Source organism: Choloepus didactylus, chromosome 6 (assembly GCF_015220235.1).
Source record: "Choloepus didactylus isolate mChoDid1 chromosome 6, mChoDid1.pri, whole genome shotgun sequence".
Classification (NCBI taxonomy): Eukaryota; Metazoa; Chordata; class Mammalia; order Pilosa; family Megalonychidae; genus Choloepus; species Choloepus didactylus.
This window is the reverse complement of record NC_051312.1, coordinates 80,788,302-80,813,005: the sequence shown is the minus strand read 5'-3', so window position 1 is coordinate 80,813,005 and position 24,704 is coordinate 80,788,302. Positions and strand designations below refer to the sequence as shown.

The 24,704-nt window shown below is 35.2% G+C and overlaps 1 pseudogene; it reads left to right on the top strand.

The window, feature by feature from the left end:
- Positions 1 to 10,926: 10,926 nt before the first annotated feature.
- Positions 10,927 to 12,100, top strand: LOC119537082 (annotated as a pseudogene).
- The last annotated feature ends 12,604 nt before the right edge of the window (positions 12,101 to 24,704 follow it).

The following is a 24,704-nucleotide window of genomic DNA, read 5'->3' as shown; positions in this document are numbered from 1 at the left end:
CTTCCCACAGGGCAGTAAGACTTTGCCAGTGGCAGCAGCACAGCTCTTCTCTGACGAAGAAAGGCAGAGATGAGCCACATGCTGTAAGTTATTCTTCCTAAATGGTATATCTAGATGAAACACCTATAAAAGACCATACGTGTTAATATATTATGGTTCCTTCACCACAAATCCAACACCAAGAGTGAGAAGACTCAATTCTTACACAAACTCGATAAAAAAAAATCACTAGTAATAAATTCCACTGTTTGTCTGAAATCACTTTTACAAAGAAATGCCAGTGGCTAATAGAAAAGTCTCTTGGGAATTCTGAGGAGTAAAGATTTTGAATGTAATTACTTCAACATTTATTCATCAAATTTAAAGTTCAAGAAGGAAAAGATGGACACAAATTGGAAAATATTGGGCAAAGGAAACACAAATGTAACTCACAGAAATGATATACAAATACCATGACAGAAAAATATTTCACTCTGTGTTCAGTGCACATTATAAGGAAAACCACTTCTTATCTATCAGATATCAAAGGTTAAACTGTTTGATAATAATCAGTTTTTTTGTTAAGTGTTCAAGCAAACAATTTTTTTATTCTTTTTTGAAATTGACAATCTATATGAAGGTTAATTTTGAAATTTCTAAAAATCATTAATAAGAACACTATACAAAGTTGCTTTTCTTTTTCCAAGGAATTTTATGTTCTAGAATTTATCCCATAATTGTCCAGGTACCCATGTGTAAGAGTGTGGAGATTCCTGCCACTTGTCATTGCACTGACCCATTTTGTTCTCTATGCCATTTGTATTCGTCAGTTTGGAACTTGTTCAGGTAATTATGAGACCACAATGAGCAAAAAAATCTGAACTCATGACAAGACATTTCATAATCTATTGATAAATGAAGATGGTCAAATATTTTCTGATTTCACATTCTGCCCCTTTGTGGGTCCTGTATCCCTACATGTGTTCTGGGGACTGCTTGAATAAGAAATTATTAGAAATTAGAAATTTCAAAACTTTACCAAATAGATTTAGAACTGTAGTGGAACAGCCAAATCATCCTGCTGGCTGTTTATGTCCTACCAGTTCTGAATGGTTTTTATGACTGGATATTTGCAGTCAACTTGCTGATCTAATTGTGAGCAGCACTTAAAACAAAAAAGACAAATTTAAAAAAAAAAAAACATATTTTTCATTAGTAGACCTGAATAGTAAATATACTACTTCAATTATTATTATTATTTTCATTATTATTATTATATTTTGAATTCCATCAATGAAAATTTTGTGGAAATGTGTCCTCTCTTTTTTCTTCATGGCCAGCAAAGCTTAAATCGTTCATTGTTTGGCCTTTTACAGAAAAATGTTGACCTTGCCTTGTCATCCTCTATAGCCCAAGGGGATTTTCCTGCCAGCTGATTCCTTACAACCTGCATTTAGCTTTGCTTCAAGAAACTATGTCCATCCCAGAATATAAAATGATTTACTCATTGCATTTATTTTGTTTTAGAAATTACAAATCTTATTTTCTGAATCCATTTAAGCAGAGTTAATAAAATCATAAGGACATACAACTGATTGGGAAGTCAGATAAATTTCACAATGACTCACCACACCATCTTGCAAGATTTTTTAGTTATTCTTTTTGTTTGTTTTGCTTTGTTTTTCTAGTTTTTTTCCTGACAATTTTGATTGTCTCTTGGCCATGGAAGGATTCCTATAACCCACCTCAGGTCACATGTTGGAGAATTAATTACTTTCTTACCTTAAAATTATCCAATATGAACAAGAATTTCCTTTCTATAACCTCTTCTTTAGAGATCCTTCTGTTATCAAATATACAATATGACAAGCTAGATCTGTCTCACATCAGAAGGGAGGATTATTACTCACAAATTAGGAGTTTGATTTCTAATTATTTTATTCAACAACACTTTTTAAGTATCCACAATGTTCCAAGCAATGTTTGAAGCAATCAGGGAACAAAGACACATTTATTTATCCAAAATTTATGAGGTCAATACCTAGTATTGGGCATGTGGGATTTAAAAAGTGGTTTCTACCATTTATTAAATATATATTAAGTATCATTCACCCTCATAAGAACTTTAAAAATTTTATATTTCCTTAACTTATGATAGTGAAATTATTTCCTAATTATACTAATGATTAAAACTAAGACTTGTGGTTGTGGTTGCTTTAGATAAACCTACTTGGACCCCAATTTCATGGGATATTGGCAAGGAACAAAATAAATAAATCTCTGTCCTCTGATATGTTTTAATAATAGCTCAGTGAGTCAGGATTATGAGATGCATGTATGTGGAGTCTCCCACAGTGTAACTAAATCAGTTGCACCAAAATACACTAAAGATTTTAATCAGTGTGTGCTTGCTCAGATTCTGATGGAAACTATTCCCATCTTCCCTTCCTAATCCTCCAGATAGATTAAGTGTGGACATTATAATACATGTTTATATTCCTGCTTCAGGTATGACTCCTTTTCTACAGCATTAGCATCTAAACACAGAACAGCAACCTCTGTTACTTGGCTAAAAAATGTGTGCTAGACTCTTATCAAGAATATTAATTTTGGAAATTCAACATTGCCACATGAGAAAGTTTTGACTTAGATGTCCTTGAATAACAAGATACAAGCTGAAGCCCTGCAGTATATATTGTGAATAATCAGGGTAAAGGGAACACAAAGAGAAGAATGAATGAGGAAAAAAATAACAGGTACATAAATTAAAAAGCCTGACTTTAATCTAAAGGACCACAGGTCACATGAAGGAAATAATTGCCTTTTGTCAAGGATTGAATTATGTACCTCAATTTAGATATGTTCTTAATTTAATCAGCATCCCTGTGGTTGTAAACTCATTGTAAATAAGACCCTTAAAAATGTTGATTTTTGGTAAATTGTAGTCCAACTGAATGGGTGTGGGTCTTAATCCAGATTACTGGGGCCCTTTATAAACAGATGAAATTCACCCTAGTAAGAGAAAGTCATGAGAAGCTGGAAATCAACAAAATCTGGAAGAGAAAGGAAAGGACATTGCCATGTGACTAGAAGCAGTGATGAAAGCTAGATGGAAGCCCAGGAACCCCAAGGATTGCTAGCAGGCAGCACTGGAATGTTACAGACTTTAGAGAAAAAGCTTTGTCTTGCTGGTGCTTCAATTTTGGACATCTTCTAGCCTCAAAACTGTGAGCCAATAAAGTCCATTGTTTAAGGTAAACTATTTTGATGTCTTTGCCATAGAAGCCTGGAAACTTACACACCTTTCTTCCTGATGATTTTTCATTTCCAACTCCCCTAAAGTCTAACTGATGTTTGTCTAGGGCAAGGTTTCTCAACCTCAAAACAACTGACATTTAGGGACAGATCTATTTTTTATTAGAAAGAAGCAACATCTCTTATCTCTACTCACTGGGTACCAATATGACTCACCAGTAACAACAATAAAAAATGTTTACGGGCATTACCAAATATCCCTTGTAGATGTGTGTGGGCAGTGTTGAATATTACCCTTGTGTGCTTACCACTGTTTTAGGATCCTACAGTGGGGAAAAAAGAGAAGGGAGGGGTCCTTATTTGAATAACAGTTAATAAAATTATGAATCTTTAATAGGAAGAATTAGAGTAGAACTGGCTATCCAAGGGAATCATTCTTTAGTAGATATTACCCAGATAGAGAAGATAGGGACGTACATTCCAAAAAGAGGAAGTAGCTTATACAGAATCACAGAAACATGAAATGTATGGTATGAATGAGAATCAGTATACAATTTTTAAAATATTAATTCGTTCATAAGCAAAACTATTTGGCATTCAAAAAAAAGTTGGGTGTTGAAGCTATCAAAAAGGGAAAATACCAAATGTGAATTTCCATTTTAAAATCTAATAATCTAATATTTTTAGAAGGAAGAACACAAGTTTTTCTTTTTAACAACTCAATCTGCTTGTAACTTGGTGAATGGCTTGAAGGACATCAAGGCAAGGTAGACCTTGATAGATGCTTTTGTTATAGTCCAGATTGCATATTATGATACAAAGTGGCAATATTAGAGGAAAAACAAGGAAGCAAAATCTGTGGGACTCATTGATTTGGTGGAGAGGAAGTTGAGAAAGATGGTACTAAGAATGTGTTTTGGGAGTTACAGGACCTGGTAAGAAAAGGCAATCAGGGAGCAACATTGTGTGCACAAATACGTTCATGTTTGTAAGAGGGAGGGGAGCTTTTGTAGACTTAAAATTCTTGGGCCAAGGTAATGATCTGGAAAATTAGGTCTGTATAGCATAAACCCTGAACCATTAGGGTTACCTATAACCCCAGTTCTGATTCAGGGTTTGGTTCCCATAATTTAAAGTTTTAAGGACTTTAATGGTCAGCTAACCCATGCTCCATACAAAATCAGGAATCTCCCCTTTACGCTCTCTGAAATTCATCACTTGATCACTGCCTCAAGCCCTCCAGTGACAGAAAACACTCTTTGCCCTGAGGTTGCCTGTCAATTGCAGGAAAGCAACACTGTCTTCTGGGTCTTTTCTGCATTGGGCCTCAAACTGCTTCTCCCTTAGTGTACATTGAGGACCTAGAGCTAAGTCCCAAAAACAGACATTGGCAGTGGATCCTGGTGGTTAATTGCACAGGATCTAAAGCCAACCAACAATGTTCCAGTTCTGGATCTGCCATTGCCTGGCTTTGAGTGCTCTGGAGCAAGTTATGAAATTGATTCTAAGTGCTTCAATTTCCTCATTGGTAAAATATTGTTAAAGGTTGAAACCCATTACATGGTGATATTTAGGAGTAAATAAAATATTCTATTCAAGATATTTGGAATGAAACATAAATGTATCAATCTGACAAAAATAATATCTATTATTAAAGCTGTTTATGCTTTCCTTCCCTTGGAATGTGCTCAGACATTTGATGACATGATGGATATTCTTGGTGAATCATTTCCATTCTAAACAGGTAAAATTTCCTGACTTTTTCCAAATGATCTTTCCATTAATTCATCAGTCCAGATAGCCCTCTCTTTTTCCTTTGATTTGTCAAACTCACTTGAAAATTTATCATTCAGTATTTCATTCATTGATGCAGAATCATTCTGGAAACATGCAATGCCATGAGACAAAATCTTCTGGAGTTTGAAGACTCACTACTGTAAAATTCCATTGCTTATTTATCTGCCTGACCTATTATTATGCTACATGAGTTATGTGCTCTCTCTGAAATCACACTTCTTATCCCGACATTCGTTGCTGAAAAGCAAACCCTATGACCTGCCAGGGATCAACAGTGGAAATATAAGCTATAGCCATAGAGTGTGAATGTTTTTGATGTTTCAGTCAGAGAAGGGTGAGTGTTTTGTAATATAGCATGTCCCTGTTTGATTGTTTCATGAACCTCTGGGGGGCTTTGAGGTTCACCTGGACTATGGTGAAAAAGGTGGCAGAACTAGAAGAAACATTGTCTAATGTAGGTGTGTATATAAAAGAAATTGCCATAATCTGGTTTCTCTTTGGGGCTGGGAACAAAAATGATTTGCCTTTTAAAAATCCCTAAGAGAAGAGAGAATTCTAAAACAACACAAAATCAGTCAATGATAGTTAATTACAAAAATAATAAGGCAACAGGGAAAAAAGGCATCTTGAGATATTTTGACAGATCAGTGTAGATACATGCTAACAGAGAAATAAAAGAAACATTTATGTATCCAATCCCAGAATGACAAGCACTGATTTCTTATTTAGGCCCTGGGCTCACACTGACTTTGAAGTCCCTCAGGGCCTCCATCACCTGTCAGTCACTGAGTTTCTTCCACATGGACTTTGAACACAAAAACATTTCCTGTATCCAAACCAGCATCTACCAAATTGTCTCAGTCATATTCAGATTTCTGACATGATGGTTTGTATTTTCCACAAATTTAGTGCCAATCAGATTGTCTGTATCAATGTCTGTACTGGGAACTGTCATTTGTGGCCTCTATTTACTTAGTTGTAGGAAAGGTTTTGTGCTTTTGCAAAGGGATTTGAAGCTTCAGAATCATGAAAAGAGAGAGAAAAGAATCCCATTCTCTGCATAATACAAGAAAAAAGATAACAAATCTATTTACTTCTATCTTCCAGAGAGAGATGTTGTGATCTTCCTGGGAGTCACAATGTTTTTGTACTATACTGATGTGTCTGGCTGTATTTGGGAGACATGTTTCTTTGGCATTTAAACACCATTTGACCCCATTTACTCATTAACCTCCCATAAAATTATACCCAGACTAGAAAAATCAATGGTGTATAAAGGAGGGTAATGATGTGTGAGTGTCAGCTCATCCTGTCTTATGAGAGCTAATTTTTGGCATCGCTTCCCATCTTTGCTCTCCTTAACTTCTCTGTGACAGCTTTAAATCAATGACAGCAATCATATTTCCACCAGGAAAATCAGCAAGCAATGAAAATCAGGGTGGCCACATCTTAGATAACAATAAATTGATGCAAAATAAAAAGGAAAACAGGGAGAATACTTTCAAGATAGAATATGTAGAAGGCTGATGTGAAATTCTAGGTTCTGAAATATATACACTTTATATATAGTGTAACTATGAAAAAAATGCCTATTGATGACTCTCAAGATATTTCTGGAAAAAGTGTTTGAATCTGAAGGAATCATAGCTATAGAATGTTTGAGACACAAATATTCTAAGGAAGTATTTAGTTAAAACCCATTAGAACAATGGGAATCAGATGTTTCAGAAATGATTTGACTCATTGTTTTGTCATAGAAGGAGACCTCATGAAATAGGGAATCTTAGAACTCCTAACATAACTACAAATAATTGCTTCTATAAGATTTCTAGTGGAAGTCTAGACTTTGGAAAGGTAATAGGAAACACAGAAAGCCAATTTTAAAAGACATTCTTATCACTGCATGTTTTCCAGAGAAAACCAGAAACAAAATGTTATAATTTGAAATATAACACAGTTAGAAATTGAAATTGAATAGCTTTGACTGTGATTGGTTGATAATACCCATCAAGTGTGAAGAAAGAAAATATTTGAAATATGGGACACAGAAAGTACAGGTACTGCACATGCTAGTGTTATTTGTGACTTTGCTCAACTTAAGTAAAGATGTGAGTTCTTCCCTGTAGAAATAAGAGGGATCATGGAAAAACTTGTATGGCCAGAGCTGCCTGCTGGGTACAAGAGTAGAATGGGTATAGCCATACAATGGGCTACTATTCATCCACAAATAGGAATGGAGGACTGATTCATGCTAACAGGGATGAACCTTGAAAACATTATGCTAAGTGAAAGAAGCCTGACACAAAAGGTCACATACTGTATGATTTTATCTATATAAAATTTCCAGCATCGGCAAATACATATGGACAAACAGCAGATTAGTGGTTTCCAGGAACTGGGGATTGGAGTTTCCAGGGAATAACTGCACATGGGTGTGGGGTTTCTTTATTGAGGTGACAGAAATGTTCTGGAATTGCATAGTGAGGATGGTTGCACAACTTTATGACTATACTAGAAACCACTGGCTTGTATACTTTAAAATGGTGTATTTCATGGATATGTGAACTATATCTCAATTAAAAAATAGAATGGTCTCAAAATGTTTATGTTTAGATACAACTGCTGCCATATGTCCTTCTGCTTGGTAAAATTATGTAAATAATTCTATTGTATGAATGAAAGATTTCAGGCAAATATTGGTAAAATTTATAATGTTTGTTTATTCCCTACTTCTTTCCTTCATCAAGTATTTGGTTATAATTAAGGGAGTAGTGTACTGTGTAGGTCATAAGCATGAAGATGAATTAGATATATGATCAGGAAGCAGTTGCATGAAGAATGAAGAATGGGATAGCAATGTGATGACTGTGATGAAAGCTTGGAGGAAGACCAGAGAAACTAGTCTGGCAAAAGGCAGGAATTCCTTTTTTAAAGGTCACAGCTAACTAATATCTCAAAACTGAGTAATAGTTAAGCAGGCAAAAAAGTAAAAGACTTAGAATGCATGGAAGTAGGATCAACACACAGATGCAAGACCAACCTATTGATGAAAGATAATGAAAGTATTTCAGGCCCACTGAAGAGCAAATAATACTTAAAATGCCAACATTAGCAACATGTTGACTATTGGGTTATTAAAACATGCCAATGAATGAAAGATGAAAAACATAATGTGTGGATTGTGAAATTCAGAACTGTTTCAAAGTAATTGACTAGATTTCTGGATTGTTGAAATGAGTGTATAGCAATACCCTTTGTGACCTGGAGCATTAAATTAAAAATGTTTTTGTATTAATATAATTTTCACTTTATAGAATTTTGCAAGAAAGAAAATAAACCCTTATAATATATGCAAACATTCACTAATTGTTTATTTTTTGCCCCCATTTTGCTTTAATGTGCATGTCAAAGATGGAAGACAGACATAGTTGGATAGATGCATATCACTAGAGAGACAGACAGATTATAGGACAGATACACAGGTGATAGATGATAGATAGATAGATAGACAGATAGATAGATTTTTAAACTGTGTATATGAGTACAATGGAGATATATCACATTTTTATGCCTAAATATTTCACAATGTATTTACTAAGGTGAAGGACAATCTAGTCCATAACCACAGTATTATAAACAAGTTCAAGAAATAAGAGTTGAATGGTATTATAACCTAACGCACAATCCATATTTAAATGATATCATAATGCAATATGCAATCAATGTTCAAAATTAAGAGAACTGTTTCAATAACACTTTTGCACTACATTTTTTATGTCAATAATGCAACCCAAGATCATGCAGTGCATATAATTTTGATGTCTGCTTAAAGTCCTTTAATATGTAACAGTTCTTCTGCCTTAGCTTCTCCCAGGCTTTTCTCTATTAGCTTCTTTTAATTTCATCCATTTTAAAGGACTCTAGTCAGAGGATTAAGAAACAACTTGAATTGGGTGGGTCACATCTCAATTGAAATAACCTAACCAAAGGCCCTATTTACGATAGATCTGTACCCACAAGAATGGATTAAAAGAATGCAGCTTTTTCCAGGGTACATAACAGCTTCAAACGAGTGCCTGTAGTTAGGAATATTCTGAGAGTGAAGTCCCAGTGGACATTTCTGGGTCCTACTATGCTGAGCTCTGTCCAGATAGTTGCCTTTCTGCTAATATTTCCTCCATCCCTCCCTTTACTTCTTTCTCCATTACCTCTTTCCTTCTTTCTTTTCTTCCTTCAAAAGCAGTTGTTTTATACCTCCTATTCATGAGGAATCATGCTGTATGCTCTTGATTGAAAAAAAAGAAAATGTCCTCATATCGGCCTTCAAATTTTTAATAATATGAAAGTTGAGGTAGTACACATTTAATTATAAAGCTGAATGATAAATTAAGGAAGGAATTATGCACATGCTATCTTTGCACATGATATTTCCTCCTCTAGTTTCTAGGGATATATATATATATATATATATAGTCAACTCAAAGGTATGTGATGCAATGTTGAGGGAGAGGGAAATTTAGGAAGCATACTTTCAGCGATGTGGGGTATTCACCAGGGATTTGTGGTAGAATAAGAAGAAATAAGAGAGAAAAGGCAAGGAATGCTCTAACCTGTATTTCTTCTGTGAATGGAAGAGAAGTAATTGGTTCAGAGGGTAGATCACTGTCAGCTAATCTTCAGCTTATTCTTGAATCACCAAAAATACTTATGACATTTCACCATTTCGGTCCCTAGATCTTCTCCTATTCTATCAATTTTCTTCAAATTTTGATTCTTCCCAAACTTACAAATCAGGACATTACACTCTCAAACTATGCAAAATTGTCAGTAATTCCATCTGCTCACAAGACTTTAGTCAAGTCACCTTCGTTGTGCCAACCCTTATAAAAACATTCCCCGCTGATATTTTCTCTATCAGTTCCAAACACATAGGGTACATGTTTTATCATTCTAGTTTCATGTAATGCTAAATATTCTTTGAAAAGCTGTCCTGAACACTTTGTTTAGCTCCAGGATGAGTAAATCAATATTTTTTTTACTTCATTAGTAATTTTTAGAAACAGTTTAGTACATAGGTCAATACATAACCCATCTAGATAAATCTTTGATTGGGCTGCTGAATATTATTAAAGAGTCATAAATCCTAATTTGTTCCTCCAAAATCAATAGATGTATATTAATTAAGAAACATATATTAACCTGGCAATAATAAGTCTTCAACAGTGTAAAATCAATTAGACCCATTTTCTGTCAATCACTTATTAAAATAAAAAATGAGAGAACTCCATTTAAAATTAGCATATAAATGATTTGGAAGTTAGACTGATCATCAGTTGGTCAGCTGGGTTTTTTGTAGTTGTGGTAGGCTATAACATCAGAAAACATTTATACACAAATGTTTTCATAAGAAGAAACATATGACTCGATTTCACACTGCTAGTTTATCAGTATGCTTACCACAATATTACCATGAATTCTAAATTGTACTTTCTTTTGATAAAGGACACTTCAGCCATGAAATGCCATCTGATAAACACTCTTTTAGATCTAAATACCAAGAAATGTTTGCTTCCCTTGCTAGGTAATTAAATGTCTATGTTTTCTTTGGCCTGTGCAGTATGAACAGTCAAATATGAATCTAAATCAAACCAGCATGAGCTGAAAAGCTTTGAGGTTACCGCGACCTCAGAGATCCCAAACTTTGCGCCCACATGATTCGGTATCTATACAGACTGGTATGGGAGGGTTTTTTTGATCTCTCAGTTTGTGTACAGGGTGAGGGTGGACGATGGGAGAGGTACCAAGATATATTTCAGGCAAAATGTGCAAAGGCGGCCCACAAGTGAGAAAGACTAATGAGTCAAACCAGATTCTTGCTTGCCTGTTTTCTTCAAAATGAACGTTACTATCACCTTCTTAAGGCATTTGCAAGATTTTTGGTGCCAATTACCATTCATAGGAACAGAAGGGATATATGTTCAACAGTTCTGCAGAGATACAAGTCTTCCAAAATACCAGCTGAGTTCTATCTTAATAAGGAGAGTGCATTGCCTCCTGAACAGCTAGAATTGGATGGGTGGAAAACTACAATGAAATCTAGTGTGCAGGAAGAAGTTGTTTCAGCATCCTCGAGCAGCAAGGATGAAAATCCTCTAGCTGCCCCCAGAGAGTTGACTGAGGTATGGAGATTGCTTGACAGAGAAGTACCAGAAAACATCAGTGAAGAACAGCTCAAAACTATTAGGGAAGTTGCTTCTAAATATTCAAAAAATATTTAAAATATTTATGTTAGGGAAAAATGAAAAAAGCTAAGCAAACAAAAACAGAAAAGAAAGCATCAGCAAAAAAAAAAAAAAAGAACAAATTGCCTGAAACCACTGAGGAGGAAGAGAAACAGCAAAGCTTTCTATTTCCATGACTTGGGGATAGGCAAGTGAACATTGCAGTGGACTGGGTTGGTGCCCAGGCCATGTAGTTCCAACAACCTATAATTTCTGACAGGACTTAAGATCATTTTATGAAACAGAAAGAACTGAAGAATACTATTTCACAACTTTTGGAAAGTGAAGGATGGAACAAAAGAAGTGTTGATCCTTTCCATATTTATTTCTGTAATCTTAAAATAGATGGAGCTTATTATGGAGAATTAGTTAAACATTATAGAGACAAGTTGGCAATTTCCTTTTAACATAAGAGAAAAGTCTTATATGTGGATTTATTTCCAAAAGACAGTTTTGTCTGTTTAACTGCAGATTCTCCCAGTGTTATGACTACTTTTAAGCATGACAAGATTTGTGTAATTGGGTCTTTTTTTGATCAGAAAATGCAGTGAGTCAGATCTCCAGCTGATGCAAAATGGCTGAAGCTGGCAACAGAATGCCTTCCATTAGATAAATATTTACATTGGGAATCTGGTATCAAAAACTTCACCTTAGACCAATTGATGCATATTTTGTTGTGTCTGAAAAACACCAGGAGTTGGGAAGAGGCTCCTAAGTTTGTTCCTAGGAGAAAACATTCTGGTTATATGGAAGTCCTCAGAATTCTCAATAGTTTGCCAAGATACTAAGAAGTCAAATCTTTTAATTCATTTCCAAAAGGCTCTCTAAATGTACACGAAAAGGTGGCTATCTCTTTAGCTAACACAACTCATCAGGTGAACACACTGCCCTCCCCCCTACATGGGACCTGACTCCCATGGGTGTAAATCTTCCTGGCAATGCAGGATATGACTCCAAAGGAAGAATTTGGACCCAACATCATGGGATTGAGAACATCTTCTTGACCAAAAGGGAGAAGCGAAATGAAACAAGATAAAGTTTCAGTGGCTGGGAGATTTCAAATGGAGTCAAGAGGTCTCTCTGGTGGGCACTCTTTTGCACTATATAGGTAACCCTTTTTAAGTTTTAAGGTATTGGAATAGCTAGAAGTAATACCTGAAACTATCAAACTGCAACCCAGTAGATTTGACTCTTGAAGACGATTGTATAGCAATGTAGCTTACAAGAGGTGACACTGTGATTGTAAAAGCCTTATGGCTCACACTCCCTTTAGCCGGTGTATGGATGGATGAGTGGAAAAATGGGGACGAAAACTAAGTGAAAAATAGGGTGGGGGGGTGATTTGGGTGTTCTTTTAACTTTTATTTTTTATTCTTATTTTTACTTTTTCTGGTTTAAGGAAAATGTTCAAAAAATAGATTGGGGTGATGAATGCACAACTATATGATGGTACTGTGAACAGCTGATTGTACATTTTGGATGATTATATAGTATGTGAATATATCTCAATAAAACTGAATTGAAAAATATAAATGGATTGGATATGTACTTCTATTAGTGTATTTTTTGAGTGGAATTCACTTGCTCTATTTTATGGGTAGTCTTTTCAAACTATCTGTGGTGTTGTGTCTTTTCCCAATTCATTAAATATCTGCAAAGCTTTGGAAAAATATTTTGATATAAAAAGGAAAAGACAATTTTCTGAGGAGGTAAAGTGGGATATACAGGTACATTAAACAGAATAATCATTATGTAAGGTATCTCAGAAAAAAATAAATTATTAAAAAAATACGTGCCAGTGACTATAAGATGAAAGCAATGGATGCAGGGCAAGATGACAGAGTGGTGAGGTGTAGGTTTTAGTTACTCCTCCAGGGCAGTAAATAGAAAGCCAGGAACTGCATGGACTGGAAACCACACAGCAATTTGACTTTGGGCATACTTCATACAACTCACGAATATGTGGAATAGCTGAGATCAGTGAAATCTGTAAGTTCTTATGGCAAGGGAACCTGTGACCCTCCCTGCCAGACTCAGTCCCATGGAAGGAGGGGACATCAGTGCTGGGAACCAAGAGGGAGAACTGCAGTTGCAGCTCTTATTGAACTCAGACTGCTGATCCAAACTCCAAACATAGATAGACTGACACCAGACATTGGAGAATCTGGGAGCAGTCAGTGCAGTGGAGAAGAGACAGGGCTAGCAAAAACAGCAAAAAAATAAAATAAAATAAAATAAAATAAAATAAAATAAAAAATAAAAACAGAGACTTTTTGGAGTTATGGTGAACATAAAATGGAGAAGGGCAGGGATCAAATAGAATCAGGCTCATATGCAAATCCAGAGTGTGAGTTTCCTTGTCTGAAGAGCCCATTTCTCTGCTTTCTTGATTGTTCCTTAATGGCCCTAATCCTTTGTCTCTTAGCATTTAAATAGCCCATTAGATCTGCAAGGAGGGCCCTTCTTTTTCTTTTTCTTTTTCTGTTTCTTTTCTTTCTTTCTTTTTTTTTTTTAAGTCTTTTTCTCTTTTTCTAAAACAATTACTCCAAGAAGACCATTACAGAAAGCCTCAAAGATGTGCAATTTGGGCCCAGGCAAGAGAAGAGCTAAGATAGCTCTGAGAGACAAAGCAATAAGTTCAGTGGCTGAGAAAATTTGCTAAAAACCACAACATCCCAAGAAAAGTGGGGCATCCCCTTGGCCATCTCCTTGGAGGGCCGGGAACACTCCTGCCTGGTACCAGCACCACAGCCCAGAACTTCCCGAAACAACCCAGTGTGATGGGAAGTGTTTCCAACAACATGCACACACACCAAAATATCAGGTGTGGACAATAGCCTTTCATGCACCTGCAGCTAATTGTCCCAGAGCTGGGAAGGCAGAGCAGTGTGAAAAGGGGGAACTTAACATGCCCCATTCAGCCATCCTTTCAGCAGATTGGGAATACCCCTACACAGCACTGTGGCCCAGAACAACCCTTGGGGCATGGTGCTCACCTGTGATGTAGCACAGTCTTCCCTCAGCAGAGGACCTAGGAGGGCATGGCTTGGAAGAGGGACCCACTCACAAGTCCCAGGAACCATATACCAGTACCAAGGGCTTGTGGTTAGCGACAGAGACAAACTATGGTGAGATTGAACTGAAAGATTAGACTATCGCAACAGTTTTAAATCTCCAGGAACACCAGGGAGATTTGATTATTAAAGCCGCCTTCCCTTCCTAACTGCTCAGACACATCCTCCCTAACTGTTCAGACACATGCCCCACATTCAGGACGGGCAATACCAACTACACATGCAAACAAGACTCACCCCCACTCACCACAAAGACACAGTTGGGGAGAACTGGCTTGAGGGGAATATGTGGCTCACATATGCCACCTGCTGGTTAGTTAAAGTGTACTCCACAAAGCTGTAGGTCTGACAAATTAGAGATAAGTGCTTGAATCAGTCCACACATCCTAAAAGAAACATATCAAGTTAAGAAAATGCTAAGAGGCCAAAAACAACAGAAAATTTTAAAGTATATGAAAAAACCAGATGATATGGGTAACCCAAATCCAAGCATCCAAATCAAATGATCAGAGTAGACACAGTACTTGGAGCAATTAATTAAAGAGCTAAAGACAAACAATGAAAGCATGACACAAGATATAAAGGACATGAAGAATACCCTAGAAGAGCATAAAGAAGAAATTGCAAGAGTATATTAAAAAACAGATGATTTTATGGAAATAAAAGGAACTGTTGACTAAATTAAAAAGATTCTGGATACTCATCATACACTGAACAGCAAATCAGTGATCTCGAGGATGACAGAATGTAAAAATGAAAGAACAAAAGAAAGAAAGGGGAAACAATTGAAAAAATCCATATGGACCTCAGGGATATGATAGATAATATAAAATGTCCAAATATAAGACTCATTGGTGTTCTTATGAGAAGAGAAGGGGAAGAGAAGGGTAAAGGTCTGGGAAGAGTATTCAAAGAAAGTGTTGGGGAAAACTTCCCAAATCTTCTAAAAACCATAAATACACAAATCATAAATGCCAAGTGAACCCCAAAGAGAATAAATCAAAATAAACCCACTCTGAGACATATTCTGATCAGATTGTCAAATACTGAAGAGAAGAAGCAAGTTCTGAAAGCTGCAAGAGAAAAGCAATTCACCACTTACAAAGGAAACAACATAAGACTAAGTAGTGACTACTCAGCAGTCACCATGGAGGGAAGAAGGCAGTGGCATGACATATTTAAAATTCTGAGAGAGAAAAACTTGCCAACCAAGTATTCTTTATCCAGCAAAGCTCTCCTTCAAATTTGAGGGAGAGCTTAAATTTTTTCACAGACAAACCAATGCTGAGAGAACTTGTTAAGAAGAGACCTGCCCTACTTGAGATACTAAAAGGAACCCTACTGACTGAGAAACAAAGAAAGGAGAGAGAGATACGGAGAAATGTTCAGTACTAACGAGATTCAGTATGGGTATGTTAAAAGGGAGCCTTAGCAACAGAGAAAGAAAGGACAGAGAGATATGGAGAAAGGTTCAGTACTGAAAGGTTCAGTACTGAAGAGATTCAGTATGGGTATGTTAAAGGACATCAAGAGAGAGAGGGAAAAAATATATCTGACAAACATAAACCAAAGGATTAGTTGGCTGATTCAAGAAATTCCTTTACAGTAATAACATTAAACGGATGAAACTCCCCAATTAAATGATATAGATTGGCAGAATGGATAAAAAAAATGAACCATCAATATGTTGTATACAAGAGACTCATCTTAGACACAGGAACACAAAGAAATTGAAAGTGAAAGGATGGAAAAAATATTTCATGCAAGCTATAGCCAAAAGAAAACAGGAGTAGCAATACTAATCTCAGATAAAATAGACTTTAAATGCAAGTATGTCATGAGAGACAAAGAAGGCCACTACATATAAATAAAAGGGGCAATTCAACAAGAAGAAATAACAATCATAAAAGTTTATGCACCCAATCAAGGTGCCACAAAATACATCAGAGAAACACTGGCAAAACTAAAGGAAGAAATTGATGTTTCCACAATAATTGTGGGAGACTTCAACACATCACTCTCTCCTATAGATAGATCAACCAGACAGAAGACCAATAAGGAAATTGAAAACCTAAACAATCTGATAAATGAATTGGATTTAACAGACCAATATATATAATTACATCCCAAATCACCAGGATACACATTCTTCTTTATTGCTCATGGAACTTTCTCCAGAATAGATCATATGCTGGGCCATAAAACAAGCCTCAATAAATTAAAAAAAAAATGAAATTATTCAAAGCACATTCTCTGACCACAATGGAATACAATTAGAAGTCAATAACCATCAGAGACTTAGAATATTCATGAATACCTGGAGGTTAAACAACATGCTCCCAAACAATCAGAGGGTCAAAGAAGAAATAGCAGGAGAAATTGCTAAATATATAGAGATGAATGAAAATGAGAGCACAACATATCAAAACCTATGGGATGCAGCAAAAGTGGTACAGAGGGGGACATTTAAAGCACTAAATGCATACATTAAAATGGAAGAAAGAGCCAAAATTAAAGAAATTAATGGAACAACTGAAGAAGCAAGAAAATGAACAGCAAGCCAATCCTAATCCAAGTAGAAGAAAAGAAATAACAAGGATTAAAGCAGAAATAAATGACATAGAGAACAAAAAAACAATAGAGAGAATAAATGACAGCAAAAGTTGGTTCTTTGAGAAGATCAACAAGATTGACAAGCCCCTAGCTAGACTGACAAAAAAAAAAAAAAAAGATAGAAGACCCATATAAACAAAATAATGAGTAAGGCTACATTGCTGCAGATCCCAAAGAAATTAAAAAAATGATAAGCAGATACTATGAACAACTGTATGCCAACAAACTGGACAATTTCCTGGAAACATATGAACAACCTAGACTGACCAGAGAAGAAACAGAAGACCTCAACCAACCAATCACAAGCAAAGAGATCCAATCAGACATCAAAAAGCTTCCCACAAATAAATGCCCAGGGCCAGATTGCATCACAAGGGAATTCTATTAAAAAAGAACTGACACCAATCTTACTTAAACTCTTTCAAAACATCGAAGAAAATGGAACACTACCTGACATATTTTATGAAGCTAACAATAATCTAATACCAAACCAGGCAAAGATGCTACAAAAAGGAAAACTACAGGGCAATCTCCCAAAGAATATAGATGCAAAAATTCTCAACAAGATACATGCAAATCGAATCCAAAGAAACACTGAAAAAATCATACACTATGAGAAAGTGGGGTTCATTCCAGGTATGCAAGGACGGTTCAACATAAGAAAATCAATCAATGTATTATAGTACATTAATAAATCAAAAGAGAAAAATCAAATGATCATTTCAACAGATGCTGAAAAGGCATTCAGCAAAATCCAACATCTCTTTTTGATAAAAACACTTCAAAAAGTAGGAATTGAAGGAAACTTCCTCAATATGATAAAAAGCATATATGAAAACCCACAGCCAGCATAGTACTCAATGATGAGAGACTGAAAGCCTTCCCTCTAAGATCAGGAACAAGACAAGGATGCCCGCTGTCACCACTATTATTCAACATTGTGCTGGAAGTGCTAGCCAGGGCACAAGGGACAAAGAAAAGAAAGCATCCAAATTGGAAAGGAAGAAGTAAAACTGTTATTATTTGCAGATGATATGATCTTATATCTGGAAAACTCTGAGAAATCGACGATACAGCTACTAGAGCTAATAAACAAATTTAGCAATGTAGCGGGATACAAGATTAATGCACATAAGTCAGTAATATTTCTATATGCTAGAAATGAACAAACTGAAGAGACACTCAAGAAAAAGATACCATTTTCCATAGCAACTAAAAAAATCAAGTACCTAGGAATAAAATTAACCAATGATGTAAAAGACCTATACAAAGAAAACTACATAACTACTAAAAGAAATAGAAGGGGACCTTAAAAGATGGAAAAATATTCCATGTTCATGGATAGGAAGGCTAAATGTCATTAAGATGTCAGTTCTACCAAACTCATCTACAGATTCAATGCAATCACAATCAAAATTCCAACAACCTACTTTGTTGACTTGGAAAAGCTAGTTATCAAATATATTTGGAAAGGAAAGATACCTCTAATTGCCCAAAACGCTCTAAAAAAGAAAAACAAAGAGGGAGGACTTGCACTCCCTGACTCTGAAGCTTATTATAAAGCCACAGTTGTCAAAACAGCATGGTACTGGCACAAAGATAGACATATCCATCAATGGAATCAAATTGAGATTTCAAAGATAGACCCCCAGATCTCTGGCCAACTGATCTTTGATAAGGCCCCCAAAGCCACTGAACTGGGACATAACAGTCTTTTCAACAAATGGGTCTGGGAGATTTGGATATCCATATCCAAAATAATGAAAGAGGACCCCTACCTCACACCCTACACAAAAATTAACTCAAAATGGATCAAAGATCTCAATATAAAAGTACCATAAAATTCCTAGAAGATAATTTAGGGAAACATCTTCAAGATCTAGTATTAGGTGGCTACTTTCTAGACTTTACACCCTAAGCACAAGCAACAAAAGAAAAAATAGATAAATGAGAACTCCTCAAGCTTAGAAGTTTCTGTACCTCAAAGGAATTTTTCAAAAAGGTGAAGAGGCAGCCAACTCAATGGGAAAAAAATTTTGGAAATCACGTATCTGACAAAAGACTGATATCTTGCATATATAAAGAAATCTTACAACTCAATAACAATAGTACAGACAACCCAATTATAAAATGGGCAAAAGATATGAAAAGACAGTTCTCTGAAAAGGAAATACAAATGGCCAAGAAACACATGAAGAAATGTTCAGCTTCACTAGCTATTAGAGAGATGCAAATTAAGACCAGAATGAGATACCATCTCACACCAATTGGAATGGTTGCCATTAAACAAACAGGAAACTGCAGATGCTGGAGAGGATTTGGAGAAACTGGAACTCTTATTCATTGTTGGTAGGACTGTATAATGGTTCAGCCACTCTGGAAGTCAGTCTGGCAGTTCCTTAGAAAACTAGATATAGAGATACCCTTCGATCCAGCGATTGCACTTCTCGGTATATACCTGGAAGATCGGAGAGCAGTGACATGAACAGATATCTGCATGCCAATGTTCATAGCAGCATTATTCACAATTGCCAAGAGATGGAAACAACCCAAATGTCCTTCAACAGATGAATGAATAAATAAAATGTGGTATATACACATGATGGAATACTACATGGCAGTAAAAAGGAATGATGTTGTGAAACATATGACAACATGGATGAACATTGAAGACAATGCTGAGCGAAATAAGCCAGGCACAAAAAGACAAATATTATATGCTACCACTAATGTGAACTTTGAAAAATGTAAAATGAATGGCTTATAATGTAGAATGTAGGGGAACTAGCGATAGAGAGCAATTAAGGAAGGGGGAACAATAATCCAAGAAGAACAGATAAACTATCCTGGGTAAATTTAATGTTCTGGGAATGCCCAGGAATGACTATGGTCTGTTAATTTCTGATGGATATAGTAGGACCAAGTTCACAGAAATGTTGCAATGGTAGGTTATTTTCTTGGGATAGAGTAGGAACGTGTCAGAAGTAAAGTAGTTATTTTAGGTTAGTTGTCTTTTTCTTACTCCCTTGTTATGGTTTGTTTGAAATATCTTTTTATTGTATGTTTTTTTTAATTTTTTTTATATAGTTAATTTTAAAAAAAGTTAATTAAAAAAATGGAAAAAATATGCAGAGCCCCCTTGAGGAGCTGTTGGAGAATGCAGGGGTGTTGGGCTTCCCCACCTCGATGGTTGCTGATGTGCTCACAGTCGTGGGGGACTGGTGGTTTGATGGGCTGGGCCTTCTACCCCAGGACTTGCCCTTGGGAAGACTCTTGCCACAAAGGAATGACTAGGCCTCCCTATAATTGTGCCTAACAGCCTCCTCCTGAATGCCTCTTTGTTGCTCAGATGTGGCCCTCTCTCTCTGGCTAAGCCAACTTGGCAGGTGAAATCACTGCCCTCCCCACTCTGTGGGATCTGACACCAGGGGAGTGAATCTCCCTGGCAACGTGGAATATGACTCCTGGGGAGGAATCTAGACCCGGCATCGTGGGATGGAGAACATCATCTTGACCCAAAAGGGGATGTGAAAGGAAATGAAATAAGCTTCAGTGGCAGAGAGATTCCAAAAGGAGCTGGGAGGTCACTCTGGTGGGCCCTCTTAAACACAATATAGACAACCCTTTTTAGGTTCTAATGAATTGGAATAGTGGAATAGCTAGCAGTAAATACCTGAAACTATCAAACTACAACCCAGAACCTATGAATCTTGAAGATGATTGTATAAAAATGTAGCTTATGAGGGGTGACAGTGTGATTGGGAAAGCAATATGGACCACACTCCCCTTTGTCCAGTGTATGAATGCATGAGTAGAAAAATGGGGGAATAAAAAGATACCCAGTGTTCTGTTTTACTTTATTTGTTCTTTTTCACTTTAATTTTCATTCTTATTATTTTTGTGTGTGTGGTAATGAAAATATCAAAAATTAATTTTGTGATAAACACACAACTATATAATGGTACTGTGAACAACTGAATGTACACTATGTATGACTGCATGGTATGTGAATATATCTCAATAAATTGAATTTTAAAAAATAATAAAAATAAAAGATGAAAGCATGACATATTATTTCACATGAATGTTAATGAAAGATGACAAAAGGGAAGTCGTATAAAGTAATATAGAGGAAGGACCATATCTGAGAACTATTTAACAGATAATCACTAGGATTTAGTGGTCGAGTAGACATGGATTGTGCAATTGAGGCCAATTTCAGAGCAAGTGCCTAGATTTCTGGATTGGGGAAGTGAATGTATAGCAGTACACTTTGTGAACTGGGGATCTTTTGAGGAATAATGCATTATTAAAAATTTTTGCATTAAGATAGTTTTCAACCTATAACATTTTGTAAGACATAGCATGAGAATTTCTTCTATGGTATTTGCCCAGGTTCACAAATTTCTTATATTTTGCCCAATTTTTTTTAGCATGGTTGGCAAAAATAGATGATAGATATAGATAGATGTAAATAGGTAGACAAATAGGTAAATAATAGGATAGATAGATAGATAGATAGATAGATAGATAGATAGATTTTCTAAAGTGTGTATGAGTACAATGGAGACAATTCACATCTTTTCACGTAAATATTTCATTGTTTATTTCCTAAGGTGAAGGACAATCTAATCCTTATACACAGTATTACAATGAAGTTCAAGAAATTAGAAATGAATTATAATCAAAATAGGATTACAAGATAATTCACAGTCTATACCAAAATTCGACAACTATTCAAATATACTTCATACTACATATCTGATGCCCATAATGCAATCCAAGATCATGCAGTGCATTTAACTTTCATCTCTTTAGAATCCTTTAATCAGCAAGAGTTCTGCCTATCATTTTCTTTCTTAATCTTATTTTCTAAAATGTCCATTATTAGGATTTCTTGATGGTTCTTGATGATTAGTTTCACGTAGATTGTTTCATTTTAATTTGGTTTGAATAATAAGGTTCTTTTCTATATTCACCACATGCAGAATACTATGATGCCTATTTATACCAGTATTAATGATTTAATTTAAATCACTTGGTAGATATCTTCACATCCACATTGCTTCATTGTAGAGATACCCTTTTCCTCTTTGAAATTCTTAAGCAATCTGTGGCGCGGTTTTATGTGACTTAGTAAATAAGCATTTCCTCTTCATGCTTTTACCTATTTCACATACTTTCATCATTCCACTGATGTATTTCAGCATCCATTATTTCTTCTATGTTTATTATTTAGTATTATATTAAAAGGAAGTGCTCTCCCCTCAACACTTTATTTATTTACTATGTCCTTAATATCCGTATGACTCATGAATTCTGATTTTATTTGATGGGTTATATTACCTTATGATCTTGTTTATTTTGATGGTCAAAGTGGCTTGATTTTGTCCAGAGAGATACCCTTCAACCAGAACTTGGGTCCTTTAGACATATTCCCAATTATACTTTGAACATGTCCTTATTCTCTGTCACAACATTTTGATTGCAATGTATATCCAAGCTCTTGTTGTATCCAGTTTTCCAAGGAACCATGGTTTCTTATAGTGAGATAAAGTAATTGAGACACAAGATGTAGGCAAGAGTTTTTTTCATTGATGGTATTGTGCCATTGCTGTTGATTCCCCTGAGTGGACAGTGTTAGGAAATGTATTCACAGACACACAAAAAGAAACTCATATATTATTACTTAATCATGTTTATATAATTTGTATACACTACCTGTATTAAAATAGTTAATTAATACTGATCCATAACAATACAAACTTTCAAGATTCATTCCAGTCTTAAATCTCTCTGTATAATTAACTGCTTTCCCCAAAAGCATGGAAACTATGTTCCATTATCCTCTAAATTTTTCTCATTTACTCATGTCCAGATTACAAAGTAGTCTCCAGATTGCTAATTAATATCAATACTGTGAAAATCAGAGATAAGAGCTGATGTTCAGCATTTGTTTATACACTTTTTTTGTTTGTTTCTGTAAAATTATTAACTTGTAGTGAGAGTTATAAATCTTGATGTTATTCCTTTTCTATGTTTTGGCAAATGGATACAACCGTGTCTCCCACAGCTCTGTCAAGGTAAAGAGCTTTTTTGTCACTCCACTCAATTCCCTCCTCCTGTCCTTTCTCAGCAGATATCTGACAATCCCACCTTCACAGAGGACAACCACTCTTTTAATTTTTTTGCCTTTTCTAAAATATCATAATGGAATAATAACATAATAATTATACATATTTTTTCAGTCACCAAGAGGCTTAGATTTTTGGATTATAATATTTTTATTTATCCCCATGGTTTACTTCCTTATGAAATGTCTGACCAAGAATTCTGCACTTTTTAAAATGTGTTTTTGTCTTTTTATTATGGAGTATAATGTATATTTTTGTAATTTAGAGTCAAGTCTTGTCAGTTTATATATTGTGCATGATCTCCCAGTCTGTGGCATTTTGCTAATTCATTTTCTATACAGTACACAAATTAGTATGTATTCAGTTTTTTGAAATCCAAATATTCATAACACGATGGTCTTATTGTGTTCTGTGTATTGAAGAAGAAATTTTCCCCTGTCCTGAATTCACAAAGATATTTATTTTTGTCTTTCTAGAAACTTAATTTTTTTTAGGTTGAACTTTAGGTCCATTGCTTACTTTGATAAATATTTTACACAGTATGAAATAGAAGTCTCCTTTTCCTTTACATGAATAGCCAATTATTGGGATAACATTGGTTGGAAATACTTTCCATTTTTCTTTGAATTACTATGTCATATTTTCCTAAATTCAATTGAACACATATGTGTGGGTTTATATGTAGGCTCAGGCTCGCTTTTCCACTTCATTAAACTTTTTGTTTTTCCTTATGCTGGAAAACACACCCTCTTAATTTTATACTTTTACATTAATATGTCTTGATGTAAGATAATGTGAGTAGTCAAAATGTATTATTCATTTGCAAATTGCTTTAGATTCATGTCATTTAAATTTCCATGTAAATTATTAAATTATCTCCTCAATTCATAAATAATTTTATATGATTATATTTTTCACAGTTTTAAATCAATTTGAATATATAGATCAATTTAAGGAGAACTGATATCTTAATAGTGAGATATGTAAATTATGAATGTCACATAGTCCTATTTCTTTAGTATTTGCCTAATTTTTCCTAATAGTGTTTCATGATTTTCAGTATAGAATCATTAAAGTTTTTATAATTTTATTGGGCCTATAAGTATTTCCTAAGTGTGTTATGTCTGTAAAAGCTCTATGGGAATATCACTCTTATTTTATTTCCAAATTAATTGTTGCCAAGGTGTAGCATTTAGGTAATACATATATGGACCTTATATCCTATAATCTTTCTAAATTCTCTTATCAATTCATAGTATGAAGTTTATTGGTGTACTCTTTAGACTCTTTTATTTAAACAAATTGTGTTCACTGCAATGAAACTTTTGCAGCTGGTGATGCAGATCTCAGACTACGGGGGCAGCATTATTTATCAGTTCCTAATCCTACCTTTCATTTTCAGTTTGGCTTCCTGAATTAAAACTTGTCTGCAAAACCATTTTCAGATTATCATTTCAGTGATTGCATACGAGTGAATTCCTCCAAGAATTTTGTTCTAGTGCTGTTTCTTCAGTGACTCTTAGACTTTGATGACCAATTTATGTAGGGACCTGAATAATAGTTCCTGGATT